The 25,000-nt window shown below is 47.1% G+C and overlaps 1 pseudogene; it reads right to left on the reverse strand.

Moving 5' to 3' along the window:
* Positions 1 to 5,614: 5,614 nt before the first annotated feature.
* Positions 5,615 to 25,000, reverse strand: part of LOC123170651 (disease resistance protein Pik-2-like) — a 32,187-nt pseudogene continuing 12,801 nt past the window's right edge.

Raw genomic sequence — 25,000 nt, forward strand, 5'->3', positions numbered from 1 at the left:
ATTCAACATTTATTTAAAACAGCACCAATACAAGTAGCACAACATCTCAAAGCACACTGCACAATCATGTGGATGAAGGCCTGCACTGACCTTTCATGAGACGGACAAGATAAAATACGAATCTGCCAACACGAATAGGAAATCCAATCTCGTTTTGTGCAGTTGCACTGAAATCAAGCAAAGTGTTTCGCGTAGCGAAGCAAAATGTCGCAATAGCAACAAGTTGAATAGATATCCCTGTTTAAACAGAGGCAAAAAAGGAATCAATTACTGGCTAATAAAGGAGGATGAAACATGCGGCCACAAAAATGGTAATCCCGCCAATCCCTAACAAGTGTTGCAGTTTTGAAATAAGATTCAGTAGTTAATTCTGAGAGTGGCATCAATTACTGGCTTATAAAGGGGGTGATGCTGAATTTGTTGTAACAAAGCAACAAGCATCATGTCTGGGTTTGTCCCATTTTTGTTCACTACTTAATGGGAAAAGACAGCAATACAATAGCTTCAATTCAACATTTATTTAAAACAGTACCAAAACAAGTAGCACAGCATCTCAAAGCACACTGCACATCATGTGGTTGAGACCAAGATTTGAAACAACTCGCCACGAAGACTGGAAACAAATCTCGATCTCCTTTGGTGTAGTTCCACCAAAATTAAGCAAAGTCACCGGTGTGACATTCAAGTTGAACTGCACAAAACACTCTTAAAACATAAGTGTTTCGAGTAGCGAAGCAAAATGTCGCAATATCAACAAGTTGAATCGATAGCCCTGTTTTAACAGAGGCAAAAAAGGAAACAATTACTTGCCGATAAAGGAGGATGAAACAGACGGTGACAGAAAGAAGCATCTAACTTATCTTGGATGGAAAACGAAGTAGGACAGTAGCATTTCTAAAACGGTGCATTGATTCATATTAACAGAGACATTCTCTTGAAACAACATTCGTTAAAAAATGTAATTTACTTTTAATAGTGGCATTGCTTCAATTTTCCGGCGGCATTCTTAGATTAACAACAACAAAATAGCTGTATGGGACATGCCAGCACCATGTGCGTCCACACGTATAAATGGGTGATGCAGACTATGTAGCCAAGCAGCATATATGCGCTGGTCCAATATTTGTTCTCTTTGAACCTTCTTCCTATGTGAGGGCAGCAAATCTAGTCCTGCACAAACTACCCGACCCTCCAGTTTCTTTCCCTTTTCAACAAAGGGATCGGTTCCTTACAGATGTGTGTACTGGGTTACCCCCTTTTTCCCTTTTCGACCTACAAAGCGGCTGGATAACCAGTCTATACTACTTTCCGGCCCTGCTTTCCTCATTGAACCACGTCCTAGATTCTTGCTCCAGCCCACCGCACCCTTCTTTCCTCTTTGAACCAAGACCTAGATTCGACTACAGATCGAAAAAGATCCACATGCAGCTAGAGCATCGACGGTTTCAAAGAAACTTATACCTTAGGGTCGTCGGGATGTGGCAAGGCATGCGGCGGGAGGCCGGATCTGCCCACACTACGTACGACAGCGAGGAAGAAGGGGTCGGTGGCCCTCCCGCACAGGCGCTGGGTGAAAGAGAACAGCGCAGCCGGCAGTGGATTGCCTCCCTCGCCGAAGGCGATAGAGTGAACGCTGCACCTCCTCCACTTCCTAGTGCGACGGGATACGGACGCCTCCTTCACCAGCTGTGAGGGGGGAGAGAGAGACAAGAGGCCAACGCAGTCTTGTTTAGATCTGGTGAAGAGAGGGTGAGAGACTGTGAATATAGCAAACCCTAGCAAATGAACGCTGAGCCTACAGCGTGTAACATATATGGAGAGGGTGAGAGAGCGAGACGCGAGAAACTCTATCAAACAAGAGGCTATAATGGAGTAAAAAAATCTCTCCATAGTAGTGGTTTTAAATAGAATACGCGCGTTCCCAGAAAAAAGAAACGAAAACTGGCGGACAATTTTTAAGGGTCTGTCTAGGACACATCTAGATGTGACATAGTTATGTCACATCTAAGTTGATGTCCACTCTGTTTGTGGTCTATTTTTTTTACTAGTTTTTTTTTGTTTCTTGTTGCTACATTATATACTTGTGGGAGCTTAGATGTGATATCCTTAAATAACATCTAGATGTGAATTAGACAAACTGATTTTCTAACGTACCAAGAAAGAAAACTCGATCAAAAACACACCCCCGCTTACAGGTCGCGAGAGTCGTCGCGCACACACACATAGACATAGACATGCATATCCGTGTTTACCTAAAATTCCATTTCCATCTCCATCTCCAATCATATTTGTCCAACTGGCACATTATTTACGTTGTTAATTATATACGCAGCAATATTAACGTACAACATCTCTTGTTTGCGCACGTCCGGACCGCTGCCACGGCCGGTCCTGACCAACCCGAACCCTCTTCATCACCCGCGCGTGCTTCCCGCCCGAAATGGTCAGTGCCGCATTCATGCCCGGCCAGAGCGGACGCGACCTCTCACTGGCGCCGGCATTGAAGTGGGGCGCCGGCCGAGACAGTGTCGCCCGCGCCGCTTCCGGGTGCACGCGGCTGCTCCGCGTTCAAAGGTCGCAATAGCCGGCTACAACATATGTAAAAGTTCTTGGGAGTCCGCACAGCTAGCTGTCCTCCCCCAACTCGTCAATCTTTTCCAGTAGTGCTAGTACTCCATGGCGCGATCCATCGACAAGCAGGCGGGAAAGTTATCCTAGTGACCAGTGTCTTGGCTGATCGTCCTAAGAATGCTTATATATGAATAAAGCTCTCTCATTTACCCGCAAAAAAGATTAAGCCATATTAGCTCGAAAGGAGGGAGTATGGACTAGCACTACTTTTTGGTGTGTCCCGTCAACTCGCAGAACGAGGAGAAGCTTGCAGGACAAGGTGAAGCTCGCTTACGCCTTTTGACTAATGCAACCTACCCTCGGTGGACATGCATCAGTCCATTCGGTGTCAGATTGTCAGAGGCATACACTGTAGTACCCAACATGCGGAGTACCATCATTGTTCGACTTCACGAAGAGGCGAAGAGCCAAGCGCAGTAGTACGAGTAGTACTACTACTAGAACCGCATGGTGGAGCGTCTGTACTCTTATTTTTTTATCTCTGATAAAGTACATGTTTATTCCGGAGAAGGGAGGAAAATGGCAGCCCAACATGTAATGAATGATATCGATCAACCAACCATGCTTGAATATATCTTGGCCTCCGTGCGAGCCCGTCTGTGTGTTCTCGCTCCTCGTCTCTCTCAAGGAACGGCGGGTTGGCTCTTTGCCGTCAATTGAGATCGGTTTGCTCACACTCCTGTCCCACATGTCAATGATATGCCAAGAGGAGGTGCGTTGACCGACTAGCCATACGCGTACTTGGTTTTGCACCTTCATACTACTCCTCCCTCCGTCACAGTTTACAGGGCGTGCTTCATTATGATGCATTTCTCTCAATGCATTTCCACCACCAGAGAGACTTTAGACGCGTTTGGTTTAATGCTCAATTAATTAGGGCGTGGTAACCGCAATCAAGCCAACAATTTTCTCTCCATGTACTGTACTATTACGGAGTGGAGTAAGTGCATGCATGTGTGTACCCGGGGTGGAAGCACTGCATGCATGTGTGTACGCATTATTCCCTCTAGTAATAGACGCCGTGCTATAACTACCAATGCTATTTTTCAGGCCGATCGCTAGTCGCCTTGGTCCCACAGATTTTTTTTCTTTTTTCTGAAGCGCGCTGTATAAACAGTGACGGATGGAGTAGTATGAGCGGATTCAAAGAAGAGCGTATTGATGGTTGCTTCTTCAGAGCAACTTACCGTGGGAAAGGTGGGGCTTATGATTTGACTGCTCGTTACTCACTATTAATGCGGCGCAACGACCGGGCTGAGTCTCCCATGTGGTTGTGCACTACCCCCTCGGTTCTTAAATATACTCCAGAGTATTTGTCTTTCTAGAGATTTCAACGAGTGACTACTCAAATATTTGTCTTTTTAGAGATTTCAAATGGACTGGCACATACGGATGTATATAGACATATTTTAGAGTGTAGATTCACTCATTTTGCTCCGTATGTAGTCACTTGTTGAAATCACTAGAAAGAAAAATAAAACAACTTGTCATGATGCCTTGAATTGGTCATACAAGCCAATAAAAAAATTAGGTTCATTTGAGTGATGTTGAGAAACAACGTGCTATCAAACGGCGCCTTCTGGCTTACCCGGACAACCTACGTTGCATATGTTGTTTTTTGGGACATTCTTGATATGACCACGACGTTTGCTAGCAGGTGGGCCTGCCTATAGTAAGCATCTATGCTAAGTTTGGAAAATATATTTAAAATCATAATTTAGGTAGGTACTTAAAACTGTTTTTAAATTTTTAACATAACTAATAAATAATAAGGGACAAAATTGAAAACTATAAAGGCTTTAAAAAAAACATTTAATAAATGGTTGAAGGAAAGATAATTTAAAATCATAATTTAATCACCTGGTCCGATCTCATCAACAACTTCACCGTGTCAGTTCACAACGCACCCTCGGTCGGCAGTGGCTACGAGCTTGTACAATAAAGAACGTAAGGAGGCAAGCACATGGATACCAGACTTGAAGCTAATATTATGGTGAATACATAATACGTGTGATATGAGAATAAGAATCCTATGATTTTGGAGATGGGAATGAAGCAAATATTTATGTAGTTGGAAACATGTTATACCGACCAATGAAGCATGTTAATTTTGAGTTGATGTGGAGGCAAAATTTGAGCGTAGTTTTGGTGCACTGCAAATGAATAGAGACGAAATTTTTTGGTGTCTTTTTAGTTGCACAGGAAGTAATTTTTGGTAACATTGGATACAAATTTCGCTAGATTGATTATTTTCCTTTAAAATCTTGAATTAGTTTTCTAAGATTTATTTTGCTTCCTTAAATCAGTGATTTGTTTCCCAACTCACATGATCTATGGGCAGTTATTAGTTTCCACCAATCACATAAGGAAAAAGCTTTGCTGGCGCACGTTCTATGCCTTCCAATCGGATTTGTGTGTCAGTTTCTACAAATCGAATGATGACGAAGTATTTCGCCTAAAAAAAAGAATGATGACGAAGTGGTCTGATCTGATCCCTAGCGTTTCTCTTTTTTTAGCGTCACATCTGCCGTAGGTAGCACAGCAGCCCGAGGTGTCCCAGTTGGTTCTGCGAGGATGGATACTGAGAGGTAACGAGTACGAATCTCACTACCAGCAGCTATTTTTGAATGTTAAGGAAAATATTAATGGGCGAGCCCAGGACGCGAGAATGTTAAAGAAAATATTAATGGGCCGAGCCCAGGATGCGTGGGGGCCTGTTGAACAAACATATGGCGTATACGCCTCAGCGGGCAACCTATCGTACATTTAAAAATGGATACAATATGTGAAATGTCTGTACTACCCTTTATACGTTTTAGAGGGGGGTTGTACCGAAGCGGTTCCCATTTATTTATTACAAACCACAATGCTTAAACTGCTGGAGACTCCAGCTTTTACAACACAAGAACCAACCACACCACAGCGACCAACAGAAACAGCAAGGGCAACAGCAAACTTACAGCAAGCAAGCAGAACGACAAGGTCAGTCGTACTTCACTCCAACTGTGAACTGATTGGGGTGCCTCCCACTCTCCGTCTTTAGCTGCTCCAGAGTTCGGTCCAGCGCAGGGTTCCCTCTCTTACCTGCGAGCTGCACCTCTTTAAGGCTTGTCAAGTGCTCAATGCCCACAATGCTCTTCTCACTCCAGTTGTCAAAATTCAGTGAAAGTTTCTCGAGCTTTGTCATGGATCCTTCCTCGAATTTGCAGACTCTGGGAATTTCCTGATCACAGGTCCCTCTGAGATTCTTGAGCGCTGGAAAGTTGTGCACAGCGCGTGCAACCAACTCTAGACCGGTGTAGCAGTTCCGCTGCATCCAGATGCTCTTCAGGTTGGGCAACTTACACAGAACCCCAAATAGTTGGTCATTGATAAAGTGTGCCCATGACATGTGAAACTCAACAAGATATGTGAGCGATTCGACCCAGTTGGGCAATTTGTCAATGCCACCAGCGATCCTGAGGATTTGGAGGAGGCGTGGCGGCGACGGGAGCTCAAGGAGAAAGTTAAATGCATTCGCCTCATAACTCAAGGTGCCCATGTCGAGCGATCGGAGAGAGTGTGTCCTACTCAGGGACAGGGCAAGCTCTTCAAGAACCTTGGGACCATTGGGCTTCTCACAATCGACGTAGATACTTAACCTTTGCAAATTTTCTAGTTCACCTACCTCTTGGGCAACCTCAACAGCATCATCTTCCAGCAATACCCAGCCCACCTCCCGCAGTGCCTTCATTTTCCAGAGACCCTGGGGTGGCTTCCACATGGTAGACCAAACACATCCTTCTGGGAGAAGAACAAGCGCTCAAGTTTCTCTAGTTTTATCACAGTTTCTGGGAGTCCAGCAATGCCCGTGGTACGTACATCAAGTGTCTGCAAAAGCTCCAGATCACAGACTTTTGTAGGCAGCACACTGATATCTGTACCTCTCAGGGACAAATACCTTAGAAGGTACATCCGACAGATGTGGCCCATATGCTTGTTTTCTACACCCTTGCAGTCTTCCAGGTCTAGTACTCTCAGCAGAGTGAACTCACCCAGACGATCAAGCAGCTTGTTCCCAGCGCCGGTCCTGGAGTTTTGGAGGCCCCGGGGCGAACTCAAATGAATGGGCCCAGTGACAGCATTGGAGGAAAAAAATTGATTCCATACATTGATTACATTTTTTTTGCAAAGCTATAATAAACAACAGTAATTTTCCTTGGTAAATAACACTCCAAGTCATAAATATTAATTTCATACTTTAGGTGTAAATCAAACATCATAGAAGTCACAGAGCATAATAAAAAAGAATGACATACTAGCGAACCTCCAAGCCTTCAGTAATCATGAGAAACGGCTCTGTGCATTTTTTGATGCAAAATCATTAAATGAAAACGTCAAGATAAATGTAGTCCGTTTCAAACACAAGATTTTGTTCCCTTGTAGGCCTTTTTCAATCAGAATATCTCTTTATTTATTGTCAAGAGTGTCCCAGTTTCTAGGGTCATAGATATCAAAAGGAGAAGATCCTTGTTCATCTACACTTGCAGGATTCTCACGGCCACTCAAATATTTAGGAGACTCATATGAGCATTGTGTTCCTCAATTGTGGTCTCATTCTCAGCAGGTTGTTGTTTTTCAGCACCATTGACATCTAATTTCTCAAAATTGTCAGTAGTGTCATTCCTCACAAAAATTTATGCATAGCTCCCTTCTGATTTCCAATAAACTTATCTGTTCTTTTCCTCTTTCTTCTTTTCTCGGAACCAGATACATGTTTTTTAGGCAGCATGTTTGGAAGAAAAAAGGAGTGAAGCTACCTGAAGGCCGCTGTAAATCAGTGACAATCTGTATTCTTCAGGCTGCAGCTATCCAAATTCAATCAAGGAATCAAGAAGTACAGGACCAAGCCGGCAACAACATACGATTCAACCCTACTCCAAGGCCACTACTGTTGTAAAAACAAGAATATAAATTAATAAGTGGATTAAGATTGAGGGCTCAGATAAATTCATCAGATTTACCTTTGTCTCCTGCCGTTCCTCGTGAACGTGCCCTATGCGGCAGCCGGTGTCGCAGATCTGTGGGAGACGAACAGGCGAGAAAAACGAACCGGCGTTGTAGACTGAGGAGGAACAGAGTCGCTGGCCTTGTGCCCCCTTTTTTTTGAGCAACTGGCCTTGTGCCCCTGTGCGTGCCTGCCTGCTGCCTTCAGGCCTCTTGGCAGTTGGGCTTCTGCTGGAGATGGGCCTCCCTGCCTACAGAATCTTTTGTTTTTATTTAGCATTTCATCAAGGCCCATATCTATATATACACTGCAGCACACTAGGTCGGGGCCCCTAATTTGGCTGGGCCCCGGGCCGTCACCCCTGCTGCCCTGGCCCAGGGCCGGCCCTGCTTGTTCCCTTCGAGCTGAAACATACTCAGTGATCGGACATGCTGCACATTAATGTCTTTTAAGTCATTCTTCTTGGATGTAGATTCCTTGGTTTTCTTGGATGGAGAGTCCTTCTTGGATGGAGATTCCTTGGGCCTCTGCCCACCAGCATGGACGGAGAGGCTGCGTATTGTGTCATAGGACATCCCATCATACTGCCCACCTATCAGGCTGACAAAGTTGGCCTCCAAGGATTTGGACACCATGATCTCCAGCATCAAGTCATGCACCCGACATGTCTCCACAGCTCCATAGACATGGCTGATTATTTCGCCAGCGGGATTAATCATGCCCCTGCTCACCAGCTCTTCATAATAGGCTTCTGCAACCTCCAACAGGGTCATCCCCCGCTTCTCCTCAACCAATCCTTCGGCGATCCATCTGTATACTAAAATCCTCCGGGAAAAATACTAAGATACATCATGCAACCCTTGAGGTGATAGGGCAGGTGGTCGTAGCTGAGTGTGAGTATCTGCCTCATCCCGTCAAGGATGGGATTGGTATCCATATGATAACTAATTGATTTGCAAACTCTATCCCACATATCCTTGTGCTCCGCTGATTTATAGCTGGCCAAAAGGCTGCCAATGCTGACAATGGCCAATGGCAGCCCACCACATTTCTTCAGAATTTTGTTCATTTCATCTTCCAGCTCTGTGGGGCAAGTGGCATCCTTGGAGCCAAATGCTCTGCTGAGGAACAACTTCTTGGAGTCTTCTGAATTGAGGGGCTCGATGTGATAGATGTTATCTCCACAAATTTCACTAGCATCACTGCATGCTACAGCCACAGCCTCTATCCGAGTGGTCACCATGATTCTGCTGTCGAGGTTGTTGTCTGGCAGCATGGATCGGATAGCATCCCACGCTGCTATTGTCCATACATCATCAATCACAATGAGGTACCTGATTTGGATATAAGTGTTGGATAGATAGCAACCAGTATTTCCTGAGGGCCAAAGGCCATTACATATACATGTGTGGCAAAGTGCAGACAACCCCTCATACAACGGGGATATACCAAAAAGGGACTATACACATCTAACACCCCCCCTCAAACTCATGGTGGATCAACAACACTGAGTTTGGAGAGGAAAAAGCCATGCTGCGCTCGAGTCTGTGCCTTCGTGAAGAAGTCCGCCAACTGTAACTCAGAGGGCACATAGTGAAGAGCGAGAATCTGATCCTGCACAGCAGCACGCACAAAGTGGGCATCCACACCAATGTGCTTGGTGAGCTCATGCTTCACCGGGTCACTCGCAATACTGATAGCGCCAGTACTGCCTGACAGTAAGGGAGTCGAGGTAGTAGCAGACACACCAAAATCCTCAAGTAACCACCGTAACCAGATCACCTCAGCCGTCAACATAGCCATGGCTCGCAACTCAGCCTCTGTACTCGAGCGAGAAACGGCAGTCTGTTTCTTTGTCTTCCAGACAATAAGAGAGCCACCAAGAAAGACACAATAAGCAGACAGCGAGCGTCGATCAGAGGGGTCACTAGCCCAGGTAGCATCAGAGTAGGCCTAGAGCTCAAGAGAGCTGGAGCGGGGAAAGAAAAGGCGCTGAGAGATCGTGCCACGAAGATATCGTAGAACACGGAGGAGATGACTATAGTGGACAGAGGTGGGGGCTGAAACAAACTGACTCAGGATGTGGACAGGACAGGTGATGTCAGGACGCGTAACAGCAAGATAGACAAGACTGCCAACAAGATGACGATAGCGACTGGGATTAGGAAGAGGGTCACCATCAAAGGCACGAAGCTGAACGTTGAGCTCCATAGGAGTCACAACAGTGCGCTCATCACCGAGAGCAGCGCGAGCAAGAAGATCCTGAATATATTTTTCTTGAGAGATGTAGAAGCCATCAGAGGTTGAGGAGATCTCAATCCCAAGAAAGTAGCGAAGTGGACCAAGATCAGTCATGAGGAACTGATCGTGAAGGCGAACCTTAACAAAGGCAATATAGTCAAGATCATCACCAGTGATGATCATGTCATCAACATAGAGGAGGAGAAGAGTCCGACCACGAGGAGACGTGTGAACAAACAATGCGGGATCATGATCACTGGGCAAGAAACCAGCGGCAGTCACCACAGAGGCGAAGCGCTCAACCCAGGCACGAGGGGCCTGTTTAAGACCATAGAGGGAGCGGCGAAGTCTACAGACCATACCATCAGGAGCGTAGTACCCCGGTGGTGGCTGCATATAAACCTCCTCACGCAACTCTCCATTGAGAAAAGCGTTCTGAACATCAAGTTGAGAGATAGACCACTGACGAACAGAAGCCACAGCAAGAAGAGTGCGGACAGTGGTCATGTGGGCCACAGGAGCAAATGTCTCATCATTGCTGAAAACCACAGGCCACAAGACGAGCTTTGTAGCACTCAAGAGAACCATCGGAGCGAGTCTTAATCTTGTAGACCCACTTGCAGGTGATGGGACGGACACCAGAAGGAAGGGGAACCAGATCCCATGTGCTAGAGCGCTCAAGGTCAGCAAGCTCTTCGGCCATCGCAAGCTGCCATTCAGGCTGAGTCATGGCAGTCCGATAGGAGGTGGGCTCAGCAATAACAGAGAGACCGTACCGATCAGGGGAGTAGCGATCAGGCGGGGGGCGAGGCCGGGCACGGAGGTTGTGAACTGGGGGAGGCGTGAGAGGAGGTGCACCAGAGGTGGAAGGCTCGTCAGAGGAGACATCCTCATTTCGAGATCGACGAGTATAGTGGAGAGGAAATGGTGAGAGAGGGCGACGGACTGGATATGATGGTGGAGAGGTGGAGGAGGAGGATGGAGAAGACGGGGTCGGTGGCGAATGAGAGGGAATAAGAGGTGCCGGAGGAAGAGGTGACACATGAGGCACATAGCAGGGTGTATCGGGAAGGAGGAGGAAAGAAAGGTCGTCCACAGAGAAACTCGAGGAAGAAGAACGTGGGTAGTAGGAACGAGACTCGTCAAAAGTCACATCACGCGAGATGCGCAAGTGACGGCCCACAGGATCCCAACACTATAGCCCTTGTGCTCATCACTGTAGCCAAGGAAAACACACTCAACCAACTGAGCAGTCAGTTTGGTGCGTTCTCGGGGGGCAAGAAGAACATAGAACACGCATCCAAACATACGAAGAGCTGAGTAGTCAGGAGAGCGACCAGTAAGACACTCCATAGGAATACCACCCTACAGAGCTGTCGATGACTGAATGTTGATGAGCTAGGTGGATGCGGAAACAGCCTCAGCCCAAAAATGGGGTGGAAGGGAAGCAGCAATCATTAGCGCACGAGCCGTCTCAAGCAAATGACGATGCTTTCGTTCGGCAATGCCATTCTGAGCATGAGCACCAGAACATGAGAACTGGGCAAGAGTTCCCTGTTCCGCGAGAAAACCACGCAACAGCTGAGAGATATACTCTCCAGCGGAGTCCGCACGAAAAGTACGAATGGGCATGGCAAACTGGGCGTGTGAAGGAAATATGCTCTAGAGACAATAATAAAGTTATTATTTATTTCCTTATTTCATGATAAATGTTTATTATTCATGCTACAATTGTATTAACCGGAAACATAATACTTGTGTGAATACATAGACAAACAGAGTGTCACTAGTATGCCTCTACTTGACTAGCTCGTTGATCAAAGATGGTTATGTTTCCTAGTCATAGACATGAGTTGTCATTTGATTAACGGGATCACATCATTAGGAGAATGATGTGATTGACTTGACCCATTCCGTTATCTTAGCACTTGATCTTTTAGTATTCTGCTATTGCTTTCTTCATGACTTATACATGTTCCTATGACTATGAGATAATGCAACTCCCGTTTATCGGAGGAACACTTTGTGTGCTACCAAACGTCACAACGTAACTGGGTGATTATAAAGGTGCTCTACAGGTGTCTCCGAAGGTACTTGTTGGGTTGGCGTATTTCGAGATTAGGATTTGTCACTCCGATTGTGGGAGAGGTATCTCTGGGCCCACTCAGTAATGCACATCACTATAAGCCTTGCAAGCATTGTAACTAATGAGTTAGTTGCGGGATGATGTATTACGGAACGAGTAAAGAGACTTGCCGGTAACGAGATTGAACTAGGTATTGAGATACCGACGATCGAATCTCGGGCAAGTAACATACCGATGACAAAGGGAACAACGTATGTTGTTATGCGGTTTGACCGATAAAGATCTTCGTAGAATATGTGGGAGCCAATATGAGCATCCAGGTTCCGCTATTGGTTATTGACCGGAGACGTGTCTCGGTCATGTCTACATTGTTCTCGAACCCGTAGGGTCCGCACGCTTAAAGTTCGATGACGGTTATATTATGAGTTTATGTGTTTTGATGTACCGAAGGTAGTTTCGGAGTCCCGGATGAGATCGGGGACATGACGAGGAGTCTCGAAATGGTCGAGACGTAAAGATAGATATATTGGACGACTATATTCGGACATCGGAAAGGTTCCGAGTGATTCGGGTATTTTTCGGAGTACCGGAGAGTTACGGGAATTCGTCGGGGAGTATATGGGCCTTATTGGGCTTTAGGGGAAAGAGAGGGGAGAGGCTGGGCGCCCCCCCCAAGGCCTAGACCGAATTGGACTAGGGGGAGGGGCTGCGCCCCCTCCTTCCTTCTCTTCTCTCTCCCCTTTCCTTGACTCCTACTCCTACTACTTGGAAGGGGGGGAATCCTACTCCCGGTGGGAGTAGGACTCCTCCTAGGGCGCACCATAGAGAGGGCCGGCCCTCCCCTCCTTCACTCCTTTATATACGGGGAGGGGGGCACCCCTTGGAGACACAACAATTGATCTCTTGATCTCTTAGCCGTGTGCGGTACCCCCCTCCACCATAATCCACCTCGATAATATCGTAGCAGTGCTTAGATAGAACATCATCATCGTCACCACGCCGTCGTGCTAACGGAACTCTCCCTCAAAGCTCGGCTGGATCAGAGTTCGAGGGACGTCAGCGAGCTGAACGTGTGCTGAACTCGGAGGTGCCGTGCGTTCGGTACTTGATCGGTCGGATCGTGAAGACGTACGACTACATCAACCGCGTTGTGCTAACGCTTCCGCTTTCAGTCTACGAGGGTACGTGGACAACACTCTCCCCTCTCGTTGCTATGCATCACCATGATGTTGCCTGTGCGTAGGAAATTTTTTGAAATTACTACGTTCCCCAGCAGTGGCATCCGAGCCTGGTTTTATGCGTAGATGTTATATGCACGAGTAGAACACAAGTGAGTTGTGGGCGATATAAGTCATACTGCTTACCAGCATGTCATACTTTGGTTCGGCGATATTGTTGGATGAAGCAGCCCGGACCAACATTACGCGTACGCTTACGCGAGACTGGTTCTACCGACGTGCTTTGCACACAGGTGGCTGGCGGGTGTCAGTTTCTCCAACTTTAGTTGAACCAAGTGTGGCTACGCCCGGTCCGTGCGAAGGTTAAAACAGCACCAACTTGACAAACTATCGTCGTGGTTTTGATGCTTAGGTAAGAACGGTTCTTGCTCAGCCCGTAGCAGCCACATAAAACATGCAACAACAAAGTAGAGGACGTCTAACTTGTTTTTGCAGGGCATGTTGTGATGTGATATGGTCAAGACATGATGCTAAATTTTATTCTATGAGATGATCATGTTTTGTAACCGAGTTATCGGCAACTGGCAGGAGCCATATGCTTGTCGCTTTATTGTATGCAATGCAATCGCCCTGTAATGCTTTACTTTATCACTAAGCGGTAGCGATAGTCGTAGAAGTATAAGTTGGTGAGACGACAACGATGCTACGATGGAGATCAAGGTGTCGCGCCGATGACGATGGTGATCATAACGGTGCTTCAAAGATGGAGATCACAAGCACAAGATGATGATGGCCATATCATATCACTTATATTGATTGCATGTGATGTTTATCTTTTAGGCATCTTATCTTGCTTTGATTGACGGTAGCGTTATAAGATGATCTCTCACTAAATTATCAAGGTATAAGTGTTCTCCCTGAGTATGCACCGTTGCGAAAGTTCTTCATGCTGAGACACCACGTGATGATCGGGTGTGATAGGCTCTACGTTCAAATACAACGGGTGCAAACCAGTTGCACACGCGGAATACTCAGGTTAAACTTGACGAGCCTAGCATATAACAGATATGGCCTCGGAACACTGAGACCGAAATGTCAAGCGTGAATCATATAGTAGATATGATCAACATAGTGATGTTCACCATTGAAACTACTCCATCTCACGTGATGATCGGACATGGTTTAGTTGATTTGGATCACATGATCACTTAGATGATTAGAGAGATGTCTATCTAAGTGAGAGTTCTTAAGTAATATGATTAATTGAACTTAAATTTATCATGAACTTAGTCCTGGTAGTATTAGCATATCTATGTTGTAGATCAATAGCTCGCGTTTAGCTCCCTTGTTTTATTTTGATATGTTCCTAGAGAAAACTAAGTTGAAAGATGTTAGTAGCAATGATGCAGACTTGGTCCGTGATCTGAGGATTAACCTCATTGCTGCACAAAAGTATTATGTCCTTGATGCACCGTTAGGTGACAGAACTATTGCAGGAGCAGATGCAGACGTTATGAACGTTTTGACAAAAGCTCGGTATGATGACTTGATAGTTTAGTGCACCATGCTTTACGGCTTAGAACCGGGACTTCAAAAATGTTTTGAACGCCACGGAGCATATAAGATGTTCCAAGAGTTGAAATTGGTATTTCATACTCGTGCCCATGTCGAGAGGTATGAGACCTCTGACAATACTTTGCCAATAAGATGGAGGAGAATAGCTCAACCAGTGAGCATGTGCTCAGATTGTCTGAGTACTACAATTACTTGAATCAAGTGGGAGTTAATATTCCAGATAAGATTGTAATTGACAAAGTTCTCTAGTCACTATCACTAAGTTAATAGAACTTCGTGATGAACTATAATATGCATGGGATAACGAAAGTAATTCCCGAGCTCTTCGCGATGCTGAGAGCGGCGAAGGTAGAAATCAAGAAAAGAGCATCAAGTGTTGATGGTTAACAAGATCACTAGTTTCAAGAAAAGGGCAAAGGGAAAGAAGGGGAACTTCAAGAAGAACGGCAAGAAAGTTGCTGCTCAAGTGAAGAAGCCCAAGTTTGGACCTAAGCCTGAGACTAAGTGCTTCTACTACAAAGGGACTGGTCACTGGAAGCGGAACTGCCCCAAGTATTTGGCGGATAAGAAGGATGGCAAAGTGAACAAAGGTATATTTGATATACATGTTATTGATGTGTACTTTAATAGTGTTTATAGCAACCCCTCAGTATTTGATACTAGTTCTGTTGCTAAGATTAGTAACTCGAAATGGGAGTTGCAGAATGAACATAGACTAGTTAAGGATGAAGTGACGATGTGTGTTGGAAGTGGTTCCAAGATTGATATGATCGTCATCGCACACCCCCTATACTTTCGGGATTAGTGTTGAACCTAAATAAGTGTTATTTGGTGTTTGCGTTGAGCATGAATATGATTTGATCATGTTTATTGCAATACAGTTATTCATTTAAGTTAGAGAATAATTGTTGTTCTGTTTACATGAATAAAACCTTATATGGTTACACACCCAATGAAAATGGTTCGTTGGATCTCGATCGTAGTGATACACATATTCATAATATTGAAACCAAAAGATGCAAAGTTAATTATGATAGTGCAACTTATTTGTGGCCCTGCCGTTTAGGTCATATTGGTGTAAAGCGCATGAAGAAACTCCATGCTGATGGGCTTTTGGAATCACTTGATTATGAATCACTTGATGCTTGCGAACCATGCCTTATGGGCAAGATGACTAAGACTCCGTTCTCCGGAACAATGGAGCGAGCAACTGACTTATTGGAAATAATACATACTGATGTATGCGATCCGATTCGTGTTGAGGCTCGCGGCGGGTATCGTTATTTTCTGACCTTCACAGATGATTTGAACAGATATGGGTATATCTACTTGATGAAACATAAGTCTGAAACATTTGAAAAGTTCAAAGAATTTCAGAGTGAAGTGGAAAATCATCGTGACAAGAAAATAAGGTTTCTACGATCTGATCGCGGAGACAAATATTTGAGTTACGAGTTTGGTCTTCAATTAAAACAATGTGGAATAGTTTCACAAATTCGTGCCACCTGGAACACCACAGCATAATGGTGTGTCCGAACGTCATAACCGTACTTTATTGGATATAGTGCAATCTATGATGTTTCTTACCGATTTACCACTATAGTTTTGGGGTTATGCATTAGAGACAGTTGCATTCACGTAAAAAAGGGCACCATCTAAATTCGTTTGAGACGACACCGTATGAACTGTGGTTTGGCAAGAAACCAAAGTTGTCGTTTCTTAAAGATTGGGGTTACGATGCTTATAAGAAAAAAAATTCATCATGATAAGCTCAAACCCAAATCGGAGAAATGTGTCTTCATAGGATACCCAAAGGAGACAGTTGGGTACGCCTTCTATCACAGATCCGAAGGCAAGATATTCGTTGCTAAGAATGGATCCTTTCTAGAGAAGGAGTTTCTCTCGAAAGAAGTGAGTGGGAGGAATGTAGAACTTGATGAGGTAACTATACCTGCTCCCTTATTGGAAAGTAGTTCATCACAGAAATCTGTTCCTGTGACTCCTACACCAATTAGTGAGGAAGCTAATGATGATGATCATGTAACTTCAGATCAAGTTACTACCGAACCTCGTAGGTCAACCAGAGTGAGATCCACACCAGAGTGGTACGGTAATCCTATTCTGGAGGTCATGTTACTTGACCATGACGAACCTACGAACTATGAGGAAGCGATGATGAGCCCAGATTCCGCGAAATGGTTTGAGGCCATGAAATCTGAGATGGGATCCATGTATGAGAACAAAGTATGGACTTTGATTGACTTGCCCAAATGATCGGCGAGCCATTGAGATTAAATGGATCTTCAAGAGGAAGACGGACGCTGATAGTAGTGTTACTATCTACAAAGCTAGAATTGTCGCAAAAGGTTTTCGACAAGTTCAAGGTGTTGACTACGATGAGAGTTTCTCACTCGTATCTATGCTTAAGTCTGTCCGAATCATGTTAGCAATTGCCGCATTTTATGAAATCTGGCAAATGGATAAACAAAACTGCATTCCTTAATGGATTTATTAAAGAAGAGTTGTATATGATGCAACCAGAAGGTTTTGTCGATCCTAAAGGTGTTAACAAAATGTGCAAGCTCCAGCGATCCATCTATGGACTGGTGCAAGCATCTCGGAGTTGGAATATACGCTTTGATGAGTTGATCAAAGCATATAGTTTTATACAGACTTGCGGTGAAGCCTGTATTTACAAGAAAGTGAGTGGGAGCACTACAACATTTCTGATAAGTATATGTGAATGACATATTGTTGATCGGAAATAATGTAGAATTATTCTGCAAAGCATAAAGGAGTGTTTGAAAGGAGTTTTTCAAAGAAAGACCTCGGTGAAGCTGCTTACATATTGAGCATCAAGATCTATAGAGATAGATCAAAACGCTTGATAAGTTTTTTCAATGAGTACATACCTTGACAAGATTTTGAAGTAGTTCAAAATGGAACAGTCAAAGAAAGAGTTCTTGCCTGTGTTACAAGGTGTGAAATTGAGTAAGACTCAAAGCCCGACCACGGCAGAAGATAGAAAGAGAATGAAAGTCATTCCCTATGCCTCAGCCATAGGTTCTATAAAGTATGCCATGCTATGTACCAGATCTATTGTATACCCTACACTGATTTTGGCAAGGGAGTACAATAGTGATCTAGGAGTAGATCACTGGACAGCGGTCAAAATTATCCTTAGTGGAATAAGGATATGTTTCTCGATTATGGAGGTGACAAAAGGTTCGTCGTAAAAGGGTTACGTCGATACAAGTTTTGGCACTGATCCAGATGACTCTAAGTCTTCATCTGGATACATATTGAAAGTGGGAGCAATTAGCTAAAGTAGCTCCGTGCAGAGCATTGTAGACATAGAAATTTGCAAAATACATACGGATCTGAATATGGCAGACCCGTTGACTAAACTTCTCTCACAAGCAAAACATGATCACACCTTAGTACTCTTTGGGTGTTAATCACATAGCGATGTGAACTAGATTATTGACTCTAGTAAACCCTTTGGGTGTTGGTCACATGACGATGTGAACTATGGGTGTTAATCACATGGTGATGTGAACTATTGATGTTAAATCACATGGCGATGTGATCTAGATTATTGACTCTAGTGCAAGTGGGAGACTGAAGGAAATATGCCCTAGAGGCAATAATAAAGTTATTATTTATTTCCTTATTTCATGATAAATGTTTATTATTCATGCTAGAATTGTATTAACCGGAAACATAATACTTGTGTGAATACATAGACAAACAGAGTGTCACTAGTATGCCTCTACTTGACTAGCTCGTTGATCAAAGATGGTTATGTTTCCTAGCCATAGACATGAGTTGTCATTTGATTAACGGGATCACATCATTAGGAGAATGATGTGATTGACTTGACCCATTCCGTTAGCTTAGCACTTGATCGTTTAGTATTCTGCTATTGCTTTCTTCATGACTTATACATGTTCCTATGACTATGAGATTATGCAACTCCCGTTTACCGGAGGAACACTTTGTGTGCTACCAAACGTCACAACGTAACTGGGTGATTATAAAGGTGCTCTACAGGTGTCTCCGAAGGTACTTGTTGGGTTGGCGTATTTCGAGATTAGGATTTGTCACTCCGATTGTCGGAGAGGTATCTCTGGGCCCACTCAGTAATGCACATCACTATAAGCCTTGCAAGCATTGTAACTAATGAGTTAGTTGCGGGATGATGTATTACGGAACGAGTAAAGAGACTTGCCGGTAACGAGATTGAACTAGGTATTGAGATACCGACGATCGAATCTCGGGCAAGTAACATACCGATGACAAAGGGAACAACGTATGTTGTTATGCGGTTTGACCGATAAAGATCTTCGTAGAATATGTGGGAGCCAATATGAGCATCCAGGTTCCGCTATTGGTTATTGACCGGAGACGTGTCTCGGTCATGTCTACATTGTTCTCGAACCCGTAGGGTCCGCACGCTTAAAGTTCGATGACGGTTATATTATGAGTTTATGTGTTTTGATGTACCGAAGGTAGTTCGGAGTCCCGGATGAGATCGGGGACATGACGAGGAGTCTCGAAATGGTCGAGACGTAAAGATCGATATATTGGACGACTATATTCGGACATCGGAAAGGTTCCGAGTGATTCGGGTATTTTTCGGAGTACCGGAGAGTTACGGGAATTCGCCGGGGAGTATATGGGCCTTATTGGGCTTTAGGGGAAAGAGAGAGGAGAGGCTGGGCGCCCCCCCAAGGCCTAGTCCGAATTGGACTAGGGGGAGGGGCTGCGCCCCCTCCTTCCTTCTCTTCTCTCTCCCCTTTCCTTGACTCCTACTCCTACTACTTGGAAGGGGGAATCCTACTCCCGGTGGGAGTAGGACTCCTCCTAGGGCGCGCCATAGAGAGGGCCTGCCCTCCCCCTCCTCCACTCCTTTATATACGGGGAGGGGGCACCCCTTGGAGACACAACAATTGATCTCTTGATCTCTTAGCCGTGTGCGGTGCCCCCCTCCACCATAATCCACCTCGATAATATCGTAGCGGTGCTTAGGCGAATCTCTGTGTCGGTAGAACATCATCATCGTCACCAAAGCCGTCGTGCTGACGGAACTCTCCCTCAAAGCTCGGCTGGATCGGAGTTCGAGGGACGTCATTGAGCTGAATGTGTGCTAAACTCGGAGGTGTCGTGCGTTCGGTACTTGATCGGTCGGATCGTGAAGACGTACGACTACATCAACCGCGTTGTGCTAATGCTTCTGCATTCGGTCTACGAGGGTACGTGGACAGCACTCTCCCCTCTCGTTGCTATGCATCACCCTGATCTTGCGTGTGCGTAGGAATTTTTTTGAAATTACTACGTTCCCCAGCAGCGTGAACCATGGCAGCAAAACATTTGTATATAGGGAGAACCTCGCTACGAGATTTCATGAAGTAGAGCCAAGTGTAGCAAGAGAAATCATCAATAAACAAAACATAGTAGCGATGACCACCTTTCGAATCAAAATGAGCAGGACCCCAGACATGAGAATGAACTAAGTCAAAAGGACGCTGAGATACAGACTCACTAGTAGGATAAGGTAACTGAGTTTGTTTGCCAAGTCTGCAACCATTACAATGTAAGGAGACATCTCCAGATACAAACCCTAAGAGGCCCTGACGAACTAAAGAAGACAAGCGAGAGCCACAGATGTGACCAAGGCGATGATGCCACTGCTGGAAGGACGCAGACGAAGAGGCAGCAAGAGCATGAGAGATGGTAGAAGTGGTGGCAGCGGAAGAAACACAAAGCCAGTCAACCTCCCAAAGGCCCTCTGACTCACGGCGCCGGGGGCCAGCACCAACCAAAGCCTTGGTGCGACAATCCTGAATGGAGCAAGAGTCGGTATCAAGAATGACACGACAACCAGAATCAGTAAGTTGGGCAGCAGAAAAAAAGATTCATGGTAAGGCGAGGAACATGTGAAACACTTGGAACAGAAAAATATGGAGTGGAAAGAATACCACGACTAGCAACAGGAAGAGATGTGCCATCGGCAGTAAGAACATTAATAGGCGAATCAAGAGGTCGGAGAGAAGACAATGCGGAAGAATCAGAAGACATATGAAAGGAGGCTCCAGAATCCAGAACCCATGAAGATGTACCTGACTGTGTAGATGCCGGTGGTGGTGAGGAAGGGGATGAAGTCACAGCATCAGCGGAAGCAGTCGACGAGGAGCCTGAGGAAGCAAGAAAACGCTTGAGGCGAACAATGTCCTGGTCAGTGAGTGACGGAGTCGAGGAAGACACAGGAGTCCCGCTGGAGGAGGAGCGCCTTTGGTCTCGCTTCTTCTGGCGACAATCAGACTCTGGGTGACCTGGCCGGGAGCAGTAACCACAGACTGTGTCACAGCGCGATGTGCCCTTCTCAGCATAAAGAGGACGGCTCACCCCCCTGGAGGAGTAGGCAGGAGCGGCGGAGCAGTGAGGCGAGCAAACGACACAGGAGCCCGGGCAGCCAATACTGATGGAACCAGAAGCAACCCAGCAGAGCGAAGGCGGGTCTCCTCAGCACGAAGCTCGGCAAGTATCTCGGAGATAGGAACACGACCACGAGCAAGCAAGTGAGCACGTCGAGGCTCAAACTCAGACCGGAGACGAGATAAGAACTCATGGACCCGCTGAAACTCCTGATCAGACCGAGTAGTCTGACAGCAACGACAGGTTCCACAAACAACTATTCGAAGAGATTCAAGCTGGCGCCAGATGGCAGAGCACTGTGAATAGAACTCATCAACAGACGAATCACCTTGCTGGAGTGCGTGCTCCTGGCGCACCACAGATAGGTAGAGAGCATCACCAGAGGGCTGATAGCGCTGATAGAGATAAGACCACATCGCGGCAACTGTGCCAAGTCCCATGAACTCCGAAGCAAACTGAGGGAGGACACTCGCAGTGAGAACAACAGCAGCTCGAGCATCATCATTGCACCACTGAGTGTAAGCAGACAGAGCATCCTGGTACATAGAGAGAGCATCGGAATAAGCGGATACCTGCTGATCATAAGCATCAACCGCAGCATCATCCAGAGCCTTGGCAGCATCCCGGTCAGCCTGAGAAGCATCAGCAGCAAGGACCGGCGGCACTGGTGGGATTGGGGCCACTGGCGCAACCGGGCATGGCGGACAGGGTACCTCGCAAGAGAGCACGCCCCACAGCAGAAGGCCGCGGATATGGATACGCATGAAGCCCACAAACTCAGCATAGTTGGTGCCATCAAAGATCACTGAGCAGCGAGGAACAGCCACATATCCTGAAGAAGACATTGGCGAGCTCTCCTTTTTTTTTTACAAAGTCAACCTCACTGTGCAAACAGCCCGAGCCCCAGCCAGAGAGCCCGAGCGCCCGCAGCCAGGCCGAGTGAGAGGGCCAGCCGAGCACGGGCCGGATCCAAGACGAGGAGGACCAGGCGGAACAAGGGGGCGGCGGAGGCGCAGTGGAGGAGGCTACCACGCAGCAGGGCGAAGGCGAGCGCCTCTGCGCTCACGCGAAGCAGAGCAATGACGCGGGGGCGGTGCGGCAGCTTGAGGCGGGGGCTCCGGCAACTCGGGGGAGTCCAGCAAGGCGGGGACGGCCATATCCGGCCGTGGGACACCAATTCCCGGTGAGCCTTGCAGCGGGTGGGCCGGGCAGGCGAGCGCCTCTGCCCTCACGCGAAGCAGAGCAACGACGCGGGGGCGGTGCGGCGGACGGGAAGAGGCGGCCGTGACCGGGCTGGAGCAGCGGGATCCGGATCCGCGACGGGGAGGGCCGGACGGAGCTACTCGCCGGGACCGCCAGCAAGGCAGGAGGCGCCGGATCGAGAGGATCGAGAAAGGAACTAGCACGGAGTTGCAGCGTGCGGGAGAGAGGGGAACCTAACATCTGATACCATGTTGGATAGATAGCAACCAGTATTTCCTGAGGGCCAAAGGCCATTACATATACATGTGTGGCAAAGTGCAGACAACCCCTCATACAACGGGGATATACCGAAAAGGGACTATACACATCTAACAATAAGTATGCTAGTGGTAGAAAACTTTTACGAGTTTCCTTAAAATGTCTGATATTCAGCTAATTTAGATTGACTAGTATTTCCACAAGCTAATTTAGATTGACAAGGTGGGAATAATGCCAAGAAGAATTTCGTAAAAAATAATGTACAATATATCGTTTTGCAATTTTTTTGTGATGAAGACACAACATCACAACAATCAGGACTGAAACCACCCACCTTGATAGGAATTAAGAGGAAAGATAATTACGCTTCCCGTCTCTAACCCAAACCAAGCTCGGAGTGCTGCTACATATAGCGTTTCAATCTAATTAAATCTTACAGTGCTGGTAACACTGAGAGTATTCTCACAGGCTAAATCAATCAAGCATGGCTGGCGTTGCTGCTAACATACAGAGTATTTTCCCGTCAAAAAAATTATAGATAGTATTTTCCCCATCCCTAATCACTTTCGATCCAGTCAAAAAATTGGTTGTCCAAACTATTAACTCGTGCAGAGGAAAGTTTATCTACTTCTCTTGCCTCCCCGTGCAAAAAAGCGCAGATCAAAACGGATCGAGAAACGAAGCAAATCCATCCCTAACTTGCGGTTCGAGTTCTGGTGCAGTAGCAATCCCTAACTTCAGATGAAAATCGATCCAGGAACATACCTGGCAGAGGAACAGGGCGCTCGCGGCGGCAGCGATCAGCTTGGGTTGGGAGCGGTGCCGCTCCAGCCGCCGGCACTAGTATAGTATCCCACCGAAAGAGGAAAGTGCATTTGGTCGGGGGATAATCACGGAGGAGGGAATCTTTTAGTAGTGCTCAACGAGTTGCTTTGTATAGTATATTTTTTTAGTTTTTCTAGGCACTAGTGCTTTCACCCAGGGATGAGGTGTTAATCAAGCCTCTATCCTCTACGAATAAGCATCGATGCTTAGAAAAATGGTTTACAAAAAAACTCCCCCCCCCCCTTGTCTCGCCCGCTCCTGCGAGCAGGGAGGCGAACCCTAGCGCCTCTACTCCCTACCTCCCCCTCCCTCACCGCTGCCGGCATGCGCTGCTGGCCAAAGCCTGGCCGTCGTCAGTGGCGGTGGGGCCTCTTCCCCTTCCTCGCGGTGGGCTGGCGTAGGACAGCAGCACCGAGCGGAGGTCCGCGGCTCTGCAGGGCGGCGGCAAGCGGGCGGTGGCGTCCTGGTGCGGCGGCTGCATGTCAGGGTGCGACGTGGCGTGCCCGCGCTAGGTGGCGGTGGTGGATGTCCCCGACCCAGATCTGGCTTGGGCGACTTCTCTGCCTGGAGGACAGTGGGCGGTGCGGGCTGAGGGTGATGCGGCTTGGCTTTCCTGGGCATCGGGTGGCGGTTGCTGGCAGCGAGGTGACCGGCTTGGTGGTGGTGGTCGCGGAGCGTGCCGGCCAGATCTGGCGTTTTCAGGCGGTCGGCGCGGGTTGGGGCACCGGCCCGGCGTGGCTGCTGCTCCGGCTGTGGGCGGCGACGGCGGCTTGGCGGCTCAGCCCTCTAGGAGTGGCGGCTTGCATTCACCATGTCGACATCATGGTAGTTCGGCGGGTTGGCTATGGCGGCGGCTGGATTTCCGGTATCGGCTCGTTTGTAGGCGGCCCATTTTGACCTTTGAACCCTCACCTCGTCGTCCGACCGCTATCTTTGTCAATGGGTTGGCCCTCCCCCAGCAGCGGTCCATCACTCTTCTCGCACCCGGCAATAGGACCGAGCTCGTCTCGCGCCCGGCAGCAGGACCGTGGTCATCTCGTTCCCACCGGCAGGACCGAGCTCGTCTCGCACCCGGTGCCGAGGACGGGTCAATGGAGGCCAGTTTTGGCCAGCCTAGCAGGTCTCGGCACTTGGGGGGGGGGGCGCCCGTAGGTGCGAAAGGCGGATCCTTTCCTCTTGTATCTTTGGTTGGGGTAATGGCATGTCTCGGGTAAGGTGGCGTCAAGGTCTTGGATGCCGGGGCAGCGGCCTTGGTGGTGGTTCCGCGATGCTCATGGTTAGAGCCCGTGGCTCGGTGCTGCCCGGTGGCCATGGCCGTGTGGGCGGCGTGGTCGCCGGGGTGTGGCGTTCAGTGGCAGTGAGTGTTGGCCAGTGTGAAAACCTGATCTATCTTCCAATGGACCGGCGGCGGAGTAGCTCGTTCCCTTCTTGAAGGCATCGTCGCGGCTCTCATTGCCCGTCGTATTGCTCCCGGGGAAACTCTGATCCTCGGGTCGAGCGGTGGCGGCGCTTTGATGTCATAACCTTTCTGAAGACGCCGCCTTGGAGCCCACAATTCTTCGTATGCGCCTTCATCTC

Source organism: Triticum aestivum, chromosome 7D (assembly GCF_018294505.1).
Source record: "Triticum aestivum cultivar Chinese Spring chromosome 7D, IWGSC CS RefSeq v2.1, whole genome shotgun sequence".
Classification (NCBI taxonomy): domain Eukaryota; kingdom Viridiplantae; phylum Streptophyta; class Magnoliopsida; order Poales; family Poaceae; genus Triticum; species Triticum aestivum.